The following is a 14,185-nucleotide window of genomic DNA, read 5'->3' on the forward strand; positions in this document are numbered from 1 at the left end:
TTTTATATGTTCCCGATCTCCTCTCATTCTTCTAAACTCTACAGAATATAGGCCTAATCTACTCAATCTCTCCTAATAAGAACATAAGAAATAGGAACAGGAGTAGGCCATATGGCCACTCGAGCCTGCTCCGCCATTCAATAAGCTCATGGCTGATCTGATCATGGACTCAGCTCCACTTCCCCGCCCGCTCCCCATAACCCCTTATCCCCTTATCGTTCAAGAAACTGTCAATTTCTGTCTTAAATTTATTCAATGTCCCAGCTTCCACAGCTCTACGAGGCAGCAAATTCCACAGATTCACAACCCTCTGAGAGAAGAAATTTCTCCTCATCTCAGTTTTAAATGGGCGGCCCCTTATTCTAAGATCATGCCCTCTAGTTCTAGTCTCCCTCATCAGTGGAAACATCCTCTCTGCATCCACCTTGTCATAATCTTATACATTTCTGAACTCCAATGAGTATAGGCCCAACCTACTCAACTTTTCCTCATAAGTCAACCCCCTCATCCCTGGAATCAACCTAGTGAACCTTCTCTGAATTGCCTCCAAAGCAAGTATATCCTTTCGTAAATATGGAAGCCAAAACGGAACGCCGTACTCCAGGTGTAGCTTCACCAATACCTTATATAGCTGTAGTAAGACGTCCCTGCTTTTATACTCCATCCCCTTTGCAATAAAGGCCAAGATTCCATTGGCCTTCCTGATCACTTGCTGTACCTGCATACTATCCTTTTGTATTTCATGCACAAGTACCCCCGGGTCCCACTGTACTGCGGCACTTTGCAATCTTTCTCCATTTAAATAATCTAGATATAACTTTTATGAGATTGCACTCTCAGTGTGGGAGCCTTGCCCACCAAGAGCGCACACTTGTAAAATCAAACTTACAGGCTGTGGCGATCAAATGTCAATGTAGTAGATGAGCTAACTGGGTGTTGCCTGCAGGGGTATCTAGAGCTGAGTGGGAAGAACGCCAGCCCCCAGTGACAGGCCTACCCTGTAGGTTCCAAACCAATTGCTCAATCATTAACAATATCTTGGAATAACATAGACCTGCTTTGTTCAGGTGTCAGATTACCAAGTCTACTATGGAGTATTACAGGATTCCATCATTAGGCCAGTCATTGTGAAGTCACCCCAATTGCAAAGGAACCCCATTTACCTCCTCCCCCCAGGATGCAATGGTTCCTGAGCAGGTGGAGTGGGTGACACCCAATGTCATCTGTGAAGGAAAGCATGCAAGAGTTTACTAGCAAAGACAGACAAATATTCTGGAACTTTGATTAATTATCTTTGATGAGCATGAAGTATTTATGGAGCACTTTCCCTCAGGAGATTAAACTAATGAGGTAAAGACCATGATAAGGTAAATTGTACATGGTCTGTGGAAGAAGCAAGTTCAATGATCTGAATGTCCTGTTCTTATTCCATGCTTTCTTGGTTGTAAGTAATTAGCAAATTTTGTACTGTACTAATACACTAATTAAAACAAAGATCATGATCATGCATACTGAATCTACGGCAGTATTTTAACAGTCGCAGCTGTCAGAGCTGTGTGCAGTGCGCTTTGCGAGCAATGATATTGTTATGTACGTTAACTGGGTTTTACCTGCCACTGGAGGGCGCGACTGTCGGAGTCCTAAAGGTCACTGGCAGACACGTACAAGCCGTGTATATAATGTTGGCAGCCATGTTGAATCCTCATTTTGAGAATAAATAAACTGGAATAAGGTCATGCCTGAACTTGCTCACCGTATTTAGCCTCGTGGAGTTATTCGATACTCAACAATTGGCGACGAGTTAAAAATACAAAGTTTCACGCAACCATGTCTGTTGGAAATTTGGAGAGATTCGTGGAAGGGGAAAACTGGGAGGATTTCACTGACTGACTCGACCAGTACTTCGTAGCCAACAGATTGGAAGGAACCGATAACGCAATTAAGCACAGGGCGGTTCTCCTCACCGTTTGTGGGTCAAACATTTATGGCCTTATCAAGAATCTACTCTCACCGACTCGATCAACGGATAAGACTTACAATGAATTGTGTACGCTGGTTCGGAACCACTTTAAACTGAAGGAAAGCATCATCATGGCGAGGTATCATTTCTATACGCACAAACACTCCGAGGGCCAGGATGTGGCGGAATTTGTTGCTGACCTGAGACATTTCGTTGGATCGTGCAACTTCGGAGCTGCGTTGGAGGAAATGCTGTGAGACTTTTCGTGTTTGGCATTGGCCACGAGGTCATCCTTCGAAAGCTGCTGGCTGCTGAATCTCTAGGCCTGAGCAGGGCCATCACGATCACCCAGGCATGTGTGTTCACAGACAAAAACTCAAAACAGATATCTTCCCAGCATTAAAACTCACCGACAAGGACTGTGCATAAAATAATATCGTTGGCAGGCAGAGCTGCACATGGCACGTCCTACTCTTCCGCGTTTGTACGACCTGTAACTGCTCAAAGTTCGCAGTCGGGGTTAAATCAAATCTCACCTTATTGGCGTTGCAGGGGCTATCATCGGGCCCATCAATGCTGATTCAAGCAATATGTGTGCAAAGGCTGTGCAACAATGGGGCACTTTCAGCGAATGTGTCCGCAACTGAGCAAGCATGTTGTGACACACCACGTGGCTGAGGATGATCGATCCAGCATGGATCAAGTGGCACAGGCAACACAACCCGAGGTACAGGACAAAGAAGTGTATGGGGTACATTCTTTTACCAAAAGTCCTCCGATAATGCTGGAAGTTAAATTGAATGAGGTTCCAGTATCCATGGAGTCAGTCAATAATGAGCCAGAGGGCTTTCTAAAAGCTGTGGGACACTAAGGCAAAAAGACCCAAACTGAGCCCAATCAATGCGAGGCTGCATACCTACACCAAAGAGCTCATACCAGTCATTGGCAGCACGGCAGTAGAAGTATCGTACGATGGAGCTGTGCATGATTTATCTTTGTGGATCGTTCCAGGCAATGGCCCAATGCTGTTCGGCAGGAGTTGGCTTAAGAAAATTAAATGGAACTGGAACGATATTAAAGTTTTTTCATCAGTGGATGACACTTCAGTTGCTCAAGTGCTGAACAAGTTTCCTTCATTGTTCGAACCAGGCATCGGCAACTTCACAGGGGCTAAAGTACAGATCCACCTAAGCCCAGATGCAAGACCCATCCATCACAAGGCTCGGGCGGTTCCATACATGATGAGGGAGAAAGTCGAGATCAAACTGGACAGACTTCAACAGGAAGGAATCATATCACCAGTCGAATTCAGCGAATGGGCCAGTCCAATTGTCCCAGTGTTGAAAAGTAATGGCACGGTCAGGATCTGCGGCAACTACAAGGTAACGATCAATACAGGATCAGTACCCGTTACCCAAGGCTGAAGACTTGTTTGCAACGCTAGCGGGGGGGAAGTCATTCACCAAATTGGACCTAACCTCCACTTACATGACACAGGAGCTGGTTGAATCTTCGAAAAAACTGACGTGCATCAACACGCACAAAGGACTGATTATATACCATAGATGCCTTTTCAGAATTCGCTTGGCGGCAGCCATAATTCAGAGAAACATAGAGAGTTTGCTGAAGTCCGTCCCGAGAACCGTCGTGTTCCAAGATGACATCCTGATCACCGGTCACGACTCCACCGAACACCTGCACAACCTGGAAAAGGTTCTACATCGTCTGGACAGAGTGGGACTCAGGCTAAAACGCTCCAAGTGCGTTTTCATGGCACCAGAAGTCGAATTCCTGGGGAGAAAGTTTGCAGCAGATGGCATAAGGCCTATGGACTTGAAGACAGAGGCCATCAAGAATGCACCCAGACCCCAGAGTGTGATGGAGCTGCGTTCGTTCCTGAGTCTTCTCAACTATTTCGGTAACTTTCTACCTAATTTGAGCACATTGCTAGAGCCCTTGCACATGTTGCTGAGAAAGGGTAACAACTGGGTTTGGGGCAAATCTCAAGACAGAGCCTTTGAGAAGGCCAGGAACCTGCTATGTTCTAATAAATTACTGGTACACTATGACCCATGTAAGCAGTTATTGCTGGCCTGCGACGCCTCATCATATGGGGTCGGTTGTGTGCTCCAGCAAGCCAATGTATCAGGCAAACTCCAACCAGTTGCATACGCTTCCAGAAGTCTGTCTAAGGCTGAAAGAGCCTATACTATGGGAGAGAAAGAGGCTTTAGCATGCGTATATGGGGTTAGGAAAATGCACCAATACCTGTTTGGGCTTTGGTTTGAGTTTGAAATAGCCCACAAGCCGCTCATTTCATTGTTTTCTGAGGGCAAAGGTTTTAACACCAATGCCTCGTCCCACATCCAAAGATGGGCACTGACATTATCCGCTTATGATTATGTCATCTGCCACAGACCAGGCACTGAAAACCGTGCTGATACGCTTAGCCGGCTACCACTGCCCACAACCGGGGTGGAAATGCCACAGCCCGCAGACTTGCTGCTGGTCATGGATATCTTTGAGAGCGAGGGGTCACCCATCATGAGTTGCCAAATTAGGACCTGGACCAACCAGGATCCTGTACTGCACGCGTAAAAAGATGTATACTAAATGGAAATTGGTCTGCCATTCCCAGGGAAATGTAGGATGAAATTAAGCCTTATAGCCCCCGCAAAGGTGAATTGTCTATTCAGTCTGATTGTCTGTTATGGGGTAATCGTGTTGTTATGCCAAAAAAAGGCAGGGAAACTTTTGTGCGAGATTTACACAGTACTCACCCAGGCATTGTCATGCTGAAGGCCATTGCCAGGTCTCACGTTTGGTGGCCCGGCATTGACTCGGACTTGGAGTCATGCGTGCATCAGTACAACACATGCATGCAACTGAGTAACGCACCAGTGGAGGCTCTGCTGAGTCTGTGGATATGGCCATCCAAACCGTGGTCAAGGATCCACATAGACTTTGCCGGCCCCTTTTTTTGCAAAATGTTTTTAGTGGTAGTGGACGCTTACTTCAAATGGATTGAATGCGTAATCATGTCATCCAGTACACCCACAGCCACTATTGAAAGCCTCCGGGCGATATTCACCACCCATGGCCTGCCCGACGTCCTTGACAATGACAACGGACCATGTTTCACCAGTTCGGAGTTCCACGAGTTTATGACCCGTAATGGCATCACACATGTCAGGTCTGCCCCTTTCAAACCCGTGTCTAACGGTTAAGCGGACCAGGCTGTCCAAACCATTAAGCAGAGCCTAAAACACATGACTCACGGCTCCCGACAGACCCACTTGTCCCGCATTCTGCTCAGTTACCGGACGTGACCCCATTCGCTCACCGGGGTCTCTCCTGCCGAGCTGTTAATGAAGAGAGGCTTCAAAACCAGGCTCTCCCTTGTACATCCGGATCTCAAGAATCATGTCGAAACCAGAAGGCAAAGGCAGGAATAATACCACGATTGTGCAGCCATATCACGTGACATTGCTGTTCATGACCCTGTGTTTGTCCTGAATTATGGTCATGGTCCAAAGTGGGTTGCTGGCACAGTTTTGGCCAAGGAGTGGATCAGGGTGTTTGTAGTCAAACTGTTAAATGGCCAAACGTGCAAGAGGCACATCGACCAAAACAAACTGCGATTCACAGACAACCCAGAACAAATTGAAGATGACAACATCATCGACCAATCAACACACATCCAACCATCAGTTGACCCTTGTGTCATCCACGACAGTCCTATCAGATTGACTGCTCCGCAATGCAGCAATGGTTCTACTAACTCACTCAAGCTTGGGTTCGAACTGAGAAGATCAACCAGGGACTGTCTCAACTAGTAAATACAACCTGTACCAAGGACTTTGGGGGGAATGATGTTATGTATGTTAACTGGGTTTTACCTGCCACCGGAGGGCGCAACTGTTGATGTCCTAAAGGTCACTGGCAGACACGTGCAAGCCGGGTATATAATGTTGGCAGCCATGTTGTATCCTCACTTTGAGAATAAATAAACTGGAGTAAGGTCATGCCTGAACTAGCTCAACGTACTTAGCCTTGTGGAGTTATTTGATACTCAACAGATATCTTTGCAGGAGGTATAATTGTCTGTATTTTGGAGACAGAGCCTCAGAGGTCCCAACAGCCCCCTTCTCCCCTGGGTCTGATGCTCGATCGGTGGAGTGCACCTGAAGTGTGCTTCACCTGTTCAGGCTCCAGAATGTCCAAATTTGGTGGGCTGGGTCATGAGGATGGTCTGGTCACAGCAATGTGCAGGCCTGCTCCCCACCCACTCCCAGCACCGCTTTGCACCAAGAAACAGGGGTAGAAACAGAAAGTGGGCTATGGAATTAGCTGCTGGCCTTCAGTCTCAGAAATCTTCTGGGAGGCTGTAAGAGAAAGCCAGGGCTGGAAATTCGGTTGTGTAGCGCCTCTGTTAGAACCCCGGAGGAGCGGTAATGCGGCTCGAATTGCTTACCACCCAGGTGCACAGCATTCAGCGCCCCACCGGGAAATTTGATGCCGGTTTTGTGGCAGTGCAAAACGCTACCACATCGCTCTGCAACATCCTGCTAACGGCCTGGTCGCTAAATTAGGTGCATCCGCCTCATTTAGTGTCCACCCCTCATCATGCCCAAAAAATCAGGCGGTTCCACGCTCTATTGGCGCTATCTGCAGAGTATTTAAAGTGAGGGAGGAGGATCCTAAATCAGAAGTCACATTAAGTGCAATGTTTCCGCACAGCACGCTGCATGAACCTCTGACTTTAAAGCGGCAGATTTACCTGTCATTACAGGGTCCTTACAACTTCAGTGATACAATTTAATGGGGGCGTTACTAGTTCGCCAGCGTTGCCTACTTCATGCTCTTGTTAGGTGGCATCAAGATAGAAGGGCTGTTGGCCATGCAGGGCCACCAATAAGGAGAGGCCACAGACGTCTGGACAGGAGGCTTTACCCGCCACGGGTTTACAGGTAGCAATGCTCATACCTCCAGCTCTCTGAGGAGCAGTGTGTGAGAAGGTTGCATTTCCGAAAGGAAGTGCTGACAGAGATATGCCATCTCCTATAGGCAGACCTGCAGCCTCACATCAGCACCAGGGCTGCGCTTCCTGTCACAGTGAAGGTCACTGTGGCGCTGGCCTTCTATTGATCCGGCTCCTTCCGGGCTGAATCAAGGGACTCAATACGCTGCACATCGTTGCATTCGCCACATCACAAAGTCTCTCTACACCCGCAGAATGAACTTCATAATGTTCCCAATAAGCAGGAGAGCCAGAATGAGTGGACATATAGGTTTGGCAGGATTGCAGGCTTCCCGAGGGTTCAAGGAGCCATTGTCTGCAAAAACGTGGCATTGCGAGCACCTTTCGACAATGCAGAGGCATTCAGAAACCGAAAGGGATACCACTCCCTAAACGTGCAGCTGGTACGCAACCACACTCAGCGCATCCTTGCAGTGAATGCCCGCTATCCTGGGAGTGCACCTCATGCTTTCATCCTGCATGAAAGCACTGTGCCCCGATTGTTTCAGCCACCACGGAATGGGTACAGCTGGCTGCTAGGGGACAAAGGATACGGCCTAGCCACCTGGCTAATGACACCCCCTCTGCAACCCCACTTAATAAGCGGAGCATCGCTACAGTGAGAGCCATGTGGTCATCCACAACATAATTGAGCAGACAATCGGCATGCTCAAGCAGTGTTTCCAATGCCTGGACTGCTCTGGAGGCAGACTTCAATACTCCCCTCAACCGGTGTCGCTATTCATTGTGGTGTGCTGCATGCTACACAACTTGGCCATCATGAGGGGCGAGGCATTGCCAGTGGGGATTCTCAGGAGGAGAAGGACAAGGAACAGGAACCTTGGCAAGGCCCCAAATGACCAGCCACACCAGGAGGAGCACCATCCACGGTGCAGTCAGCCTGGCGATGTTGCCGGTGCAAGAGCCGCACATCAGTGGCTCATAATGCATCAGTTCTCTTGAATGGAGGAAGTTGAGGGATACAGCTAATACTGACTGCACAATGTGCCACGATAATTGCACATTTCCGTTAAAGTCCACAATCATACACAAGACGCTAATGCAAAACGGTCAAAGTAACATTTTACTTATGACACCAACGTAGCCGCCTCAAACAACAGAACCAAACCTCTCCCCAACAAGTAACAAAACAAAACACAACACCCCATTGAAATACCATGAAGCACAATGAAGTTGAACAATGTAGCGACATATTTACAGCCATTAATTACATTAGGAGTACATCTGTCCATAGTGGGCAAAGTCCTCACTCACACTTTGACTGACATTTCCCACCCCCTTCACCTTTATACCCCTCCCACACCTAGTGCTTGTTCTCAATGTGGCCTCAGTGCCTGCAGCAAGGCTGCTTGAGGGCTGCTATGTGTGGGGCAGACACACACGCCCTGGACCAGCTCTGGGCCTGGAAGTCACGGCTATGGACTGCACCGCCTCAGCATCAGCGGCGGTGGTCTGGGATAGCTCGGGTGTAGACCACAGCAGGTGCAAAGGTGGAGTGGCAGTGGTGGGAGCCGGAATGCTGTCATCTTGAGGAAGGACAGCACCTTCCATTTCCAGCGGCCTACTGCCGTTCCCCCCAGGGCAAAGCCTCAGCATCCGGAGCAATCTGTGTGTGCACAGGTTGCTGGCCTACTTCAGCACCGTCACTTCCCCATTGGACTGTGGGGAACATAGAGAGGATGGCAGCAGTCAGTGTGTGCATGGCATCACTTTGTGACTGACTCACAGTACACTGAGCCTGAAATGCAGCAATCTGCAAGTTCATGCCGTCAATCACTGACAGCATCACAACACAAAGTCCTTGCGTGGCTTCGGCCTGTGATGTAATGCCACGTCAACCATGGCATGCGCCATTCCCTCTGCGCTACCACTGCCACTCGTTGGGCTCATCTCCCTCTGTAAGCGGGCAAGGATGGGCTCGTTGGACCCTTGCAAGGCAGGGGCAGGTGAGACTGATTAGGGAACAAGAAGGTGTGTGACGCTTGCATGCATAGGGCATGGCTGGTGAACTGAGCCTCCACTTTTCATGTAGCCTCACCAACCCACACCATGGGCTGGAACATATAGCGAAGGGGCACATTCTGTAAAGACTTTACATTGTATGAGACAGTGATTTTGAACTCATGACATTGGTGCATTAATGTAAAGGGTACTCACCCTGATGACCCGCGTGAGGTTGTTAAACCTCTTGTGACATAGTGTTGGAGTTCGCCCCACCATGTTTCTTGCTGAGACGTTTTGTGCCACCTCCCTCTGAAGCCTCCGAAAAACTCTTGGAATGGGCCTTCTTCCTCCAGGAAGATACAAGACATTTCACCTTCTCTCTACAGCTTCTATCAATGCTTCAGTGGCCGTGGCTGAGAAGCTGTGTGCTCTATGGCAACCTTCCTGCTCCTCCATTCTCCCGCTCTGCTCAAAATGCACAGATGGAACTGCGTATGTGCATAAAACCTTGAATATCTGCGTGGAGGTTTTCGATTGGAGTGGCCGAGCACAGGTGTGAAACACCTGATTTAGTGCCCCCTATCGATCTTGCTGTGTTTGTAACAAATTTTCTAGTCAGAAGCACAAACTTTTAGAGGGCGCTATAATTACTGCCCCAACATGAATAACGCCGCAAAATGTCTGGAACCGAATATCCAGCCCAAAGTATTTTGTTTATTTTATTATTAATTTTAACCCTATGTTTTAATGGTGAAACATGGTCCAGTCTGATAGATGCTGTGGCGACAGGCAGGAAGTTCCTGAGCATTGAGAGCTGACCAGAAATCATAGCACGTGGTTTTATTGGTCAGTAAACACTGGACAAAAGCATTACAACTGAGCGTGGTGAAGAAATGACCAGTTCTCCTTTCACCCTTGCTGGGAAGTGTTGCGGCATGGATGTTGGATGTCAGGTTGAGGAATTGGTGGCCTCTTGAACAGATGAATAGCAGCACCCCACCCGCACCCCCCCACCCAAACCCCTCCCTCCCCGCCCGCACCACCACCTCGCTATGAACTATTCAGACTTATACAGGAAGAATGGGCACTTTGGCGAGATGCAACAAGGCTGGTTGGGGACCATAGATCTGGACCGAAATATGAGTAAATTGGGTGGATTATGCCCCCAGACTGGTATCTGGGCAGCTGTTCGATGGAGTGTGCTGGCTGACTCCTTAGTCTGATCGGGGGACCCAGTCCGTTCTGAGGACCAGGCCTCATTTGCACTGTGCGACCAGAAACTGAGCACCCTGGGCAGCACTGGTTGCTTTAATATTAGGCAGCACTGGTTGCTTTAATATTAGGCAGCACTGGTTGCTTTAATATTAGGCAGCACTGGTTGATCTCCAGGCCTGAGAAGTAACCACCATGTAAAACGTAAAATGCCATAAAAATGTAAAACATATGAACATACCAAATTGATGGGTAGGAAAAGACCAGCTGCTCTGCCCCACACTGTAATGGTCGGGGCATCATGACTAAGCACTTCCTCCCCGCTCCGTCTGCAGTCAGATTGAGGCAAAAAAACAGAAAAGGGAAAAAATATTCTTCAAGTGATGGAAACAGTCCAGGAGTTCACATGGACCATGTGTTATCTATAAAGACATTTACATTCTATGCGATGCGATCTCTACCCCAGCCAAGAACGGTTTTAGCTCCCTCTTGAAGGCTTGCAGAGAATCAGTGCCCATCACACCAGCCGGCAACACATTCCAGAAGCTCACTACTCTTGGGGAAAAGACGTACTCACCTTTGGGGTCCTCATCGGCCCAGTTGGCAGCTGACACAGGGCAGAGCTACACCGCGCACGCTCCGCCCAGTTCAGCCCAAAACTGGCAATCGGAGTCCTATAGGAGCCCAACTTAAATGTTGTAATCAGCTGAGTGCCCTCTTAAGGTGGCCAGCAAATGACGGCGGCATCCAGGACGGAGCCAACTTGATTGGCACCCCATCCACCACCTTAAACATTCACTCCCTCCACCACTGGTGCACCGTGGCTGCAGTATACCATCTACAAGATGTATTGCAGCAACTCGCCAAGGCTTCTTCGACAGCACCTCCCAAACCCGTGACCCAGACAAGGGCAGCAGGCGCATGGGAACACCATCACCTTCAAGTTCTGCTCCAAGTCACAATCCATCCTGACTTAGAAATATATCGCCGTTCCTTCATCATCGCTAGGTCAAAATCCTGGAACTCCCTCTCTAACAGCACAATGGAAGTACCTTCACCACACGGACTGCAGTGGTTCAAGGCGGCGGCTCACCACCACCTTCTCAAGGGCAATTAGGGATGGGCAATAAATGTTGGCCTTGCCAGCGATGCCCACATCCCATGAACGAATATTTTAAAAAACTGGCGGTAAGTTCCAACAATCCATTTAGTGAAGGGTAAACTTTCACAAAGTTACGCTCCACGAGTGTGGAGTCTGGCTCAACAAGCAAATAGGTGTGAACACTACTCTCAACACACAAAAAAATCAATTGAAGCATTTCCCAAAACGGGCTCCTGGTGGGCCAGAATCCATACCAGCACCCTGTATTCATAAAATGCAACCTTAAGTGTTCAGATATAAATAGAATTAAAATAAATACTTCCAAAAAAGAAATTGCTTCACATGTATATCATCATCATCATAGGCAGTCTCTCGAAATCGAGGAAGATTTGCTTCCACTCTAAAAGTGAGTTCTTAGGTGACTGAACAGTCCAATATGGGAATTATAGTCTCTGTCACAGGTGGGACAGACAGTTGTTGGAGGAAAGAGTGGGTGGGGAGTCTGGTTTGCCGCACGCTCCTTCCGCTGCCTGCGCTTGTTTTCTGCATGCTCGCGACGACGAGACTTGAGGTGCTCAGCGCCTTCCCGGATGCTCTTCCTCCACTTAGGGCGGTCTTTGGCCAGGGACTCCCAGGTGTCGGTGGGGATGTTGCATTTTTATCAAGGATGCTGTGAGGGTGTCCTTGAAACATTTTCCCTGCCCACCTGGGGCTCGCTTGCCGTGTAGGAGTTCCGAGTAGAGCGCTTGCTTTGGGAGTCTTGCGTCAGGCATGCAAACAATGTGGCCCACCCACCGGAGCTGGTCGAGTGTGGTCAGTGTTTCGATGCTGGGGATGTTGGTCTGATCGAGGACACTGATGTTGGTGCGTCTGTCCTCCCAGGGGATTTGCAGGACCTTGCGGAGACATTGTTGGTGGTATTTCTCCAGCGACTTGAGGTGTCTGCTGTACATGGTCCCATATATGGCTCACATGTACAAGTGCATTAATGGCAGGGGGCTGATGCCATGTAGAAAATAAATAAATCCAGTCACGGATGATGTTGCTCATGAATTATGCCCATCACTTCTATTCTCTAAATATTTATATTATATTATATATAAAGTATGGAGATTCAGTGCCATAGAAAACTGGGGAGAATACAAGGGAGGTTGACTCATTCATTTCAAAAGTCCTCATGTGTATTTGGTGTCTTAACAGCTTCAATAATATCAAAAATAAAGAGTAGGCCATTCAGCCCCTCAAGTTTGCTCTGCCTTTCGATTAGATCATGGCTGATCTATACCTCAACTCCATTTTTGCTCCAGATCTCTTGATACCCTTACCGAACAAAAATCTATCAATTTCATTCTTGAAAGCTCCAATTGTCCCAGCATCCACTGGGGAGAGAGTTCCACATTTCCACTACCCTTTGTGTGAATAAGTGCTTCCCTGATTTCGCCTCCTCAGTGGCCTAGCTGTATTTTATTTATGTCACCTTGTTCTGGATTCCGCCATCATTTCTCTGTATCTGCTCTCTCAAAACCTTTTAATATTTTTAAACACCTTAATATTTGAACACCCTGTGAACATTTTTGGCACTGGCCATGGTGCTCCTCAGAGCTGATCCCACTCTATGTTACTTCACTAGAAGTATGGCTCAAACCCTGTTTTATTGGTATCAATGGGGTTTCTGCTGCACTCCAGGTAAAGTTATGGCAGTGGAGCGGGTACTGGCTCTGAGAATGTTCCCGAGTACACTTCCTGAAAATCCACAAGGGTGTGATTCGGGAAGTTACAGTGGGGATCTGCCGTTAACCCTGCCGCAAATCCGTGGGTCCGTAGAATGGCTGCTCGGGGAGTGGTTTCTGCAGTGATAAGCCCGGCAGGTCGGTAAGTGTAGTGCCTTGTGAAAGTTAACGCCGTCTACCGCAAAATTCAGTTTCAGCGCCCCAAGAGGAAACTGGATCGGTAAATCAATCGTTGCACAATTCTCTTAGGGCGTTGTAGCCGAAAATCATTGCGATCAATTCCCGGAGCGAATGTGGATGAGGCGATGGTCGTCAAACATTCCCGCGCCAGCCACGTCTTCAAGGGGAGGTAAGATGACTCTGCGCAGGCGCAGTTTCACCTTCGCAGTCTGGTCAATGTGGCAACATGGCTGAGGGTGCAGGTTACCAGCATGTCCACTGCTTTTTCAATGCGGCCCTGGAGGCTTTAGTAGAGGCTGCAGAGAGGTGAACAGATGTACTGCAGCCAGAGAGTGGCAGGAGGCCATCGCCTCGAGTTTCCAGCTGTTTGTGGAGGGAGGTGGCACAGCACGTGTCAGCAAGGAGCACAGTGCCCAGAACTGCCACACAATGTCGCAAGAAGTTCAACGACCTCACTCGGGTTGTCAGGGTGAGTACTCTGAGCATTATCCTTACAATGCCATAATGTGAACCTTACTGTCCCACACAATGTACAGTTTGTGCAGTACCTGCTCCTTCACTATGTGTACCAGCCTATGCTCTTCATTGCTGAAGAGAGCTGCAAAGTTCCGCCTCAGTTCAGCAGCCATACCCTGGGCCTCCATGCGTAGCTCTCCTTCTTGAACCCTACTCAGCCCCACCCCACCACTTACTACTTTTTCAGTCTTTATATGCATTTGTAAAACTTTAGCCATTCCGTTAATCTTAGCTGGTAGCGACCAAATCCTACCGTTCACACAGCCATTCTGTGCTGCTACTGAGAGTCAAATAGACATCCGCACACTGCCATACTGTTGTGTATCCGTAAAGCATGCACTCCCATGTTCCGCCACCAGGGAGCGCATCCCCTGAAGGCCCAAAGGATCCCAGTATCCCTTGGGAGCACTGTATATAAGCCGGCCCCTAAGGCCTGTTCCTCACTCTGGAGTGTCTTAAGACTGAGGTCACTGTTACTTTAACCTTCCTGTGTGCAGCCT

This window comes from Pristiophorus japonicus, chromosome 5 (genome assembly GCF_044704955.1).
Source record: "Pristiophorus japonicus isolate sPriJap1 chromosome 5, sPriJap1.hap1, whole genome shotgun sequence".
NCBI classification, from domain to species: Eukaryota; Metazoa; Chordata; class Chondrichthyes; family Pristiophoridae; genus Pristiophorus; species Pristiophorus japonicus.